General features: G+C 48.7%; 3 non-coding genes across 3 annotated transcripts; all 3 read left to right on the top strand.

Moving 5' to 3' along the window:
- The first annotated feature begins 59 nt into the window (after window positions 1-59).
- Window positions 60-132, top strand: Pmar_PMAR014411. The gene has a single exon. It is a non-coding gene; the product is annotated as a tRNA-Val (tRNA).
- An 89-nt stretch (window positions 133-221) lies between these two features.
- Window positions 222-294, top strand: Pmar_PMAR014410. The gene has a single exon. It is a non-coding gene; the product is annotated as a tRNA-Val (tRNA).
- An 89-nt stretch (window positions 295-383) lies between these two features.
- On the top strand, window positions 384-456 carry Pmar_PMAR014409. The gene has a single exon. It is a non-coding gene; the product is annotated as a tRNA-Val (tRNA).
- Window positions 457-961: the final 505 nt, after the last annotated feature.

Genomic DNA, 961 nt, shown 5'->3' with positions numbered 1-961 from the left:
ATCTGAACAATCAATATATGACTCACTTGCTGGATTGAGCTTGGTTCAACGGTTCCGTCGCCGGGATGGTCTAGTGGTTATGACGTCTGCCTTACACGCAGAAGATCGCGAGTTCAATCCTCGCTCCTGGTATAGCTTACTCCTACGCATATGACATGCTGGATCTGAACAGTCAATATTTGACTCACTTGCTGGATTGAGCTTGATTCAACGGTTCCGTCGCCGGGATGGTCTAGTGGTTATGACGTCTGCCTTACACGCAGAAGATCGCGAGTTCAATCCTCGCTCCTGGTATAGCTTACTCCTACGCATATGACATGCCGGATCTGAACAGTCAATATATGACTCACTTGCTGGATTGAGCTTGGTTCAACGGTTCCGTCGCCGGGATGGTCTTGTGGTTATGACGTCTGCCTTACACGCAGAAGATCGCGAGTTCAATACCCGCTCCTGGTATAGCTTACTCCTACGCATATGACATGCCGGATCTGAACAGTCAATATATGACTCACTTGCTGGATTGAGCTTGGTTCAACGGTTCCGTCGCCGGGATGGTCTAGTGGTTATATGTAGGTCAATTTATTGGGCAAGGTCAAAGCGGTAACGGAGTGAGGTAGGATCTGGTGGGGTGGGCATATGTAGTGTTATGGGGGCTAGACCTGAGTTCACCCAACCCTCCCATCCCATAAAATAGGTTGTTTAGGAGGCTTGAATAGGCAGCGTCCAGAACTCTAAATCCTTGATCGGATGGAGATCCTGCAATCGAGTACAGTTTTGGGCAGTTCTGAACGTTTGTCTATTCTTGCAGCGTGCCACTATCGACGGCTTGTGATGAATTCGGACGGCTGGTGAGCCGTTATACATGTTGAAACCTGAGTGGAAGAACTCACGGTTTCATAGCTGTCGATAGCGCGCGCCCAATTCCCAATACTCCGAGGCAACTTAACAACAGTTTAGAATT

Source organism: Perkinsus marinus, assembly GCF_000006405.1.
Source record: "Perkinsus marinus ATCC 50983 genomic scaffold scf_1104296940850, whole genome shotgun sequence".
Classification (NCBI taxonomy): domain Eukaryota; phylum Perkinsozoa; order Perkinsida; family Perkinsidae; genus Perkinsus; species Perkinsus marinus.
The sequence above is the reverse complement of the archived record's forward strand: the minus strand, read 5'-3'. Positions and strand labels throughout refer to the sequence as shown.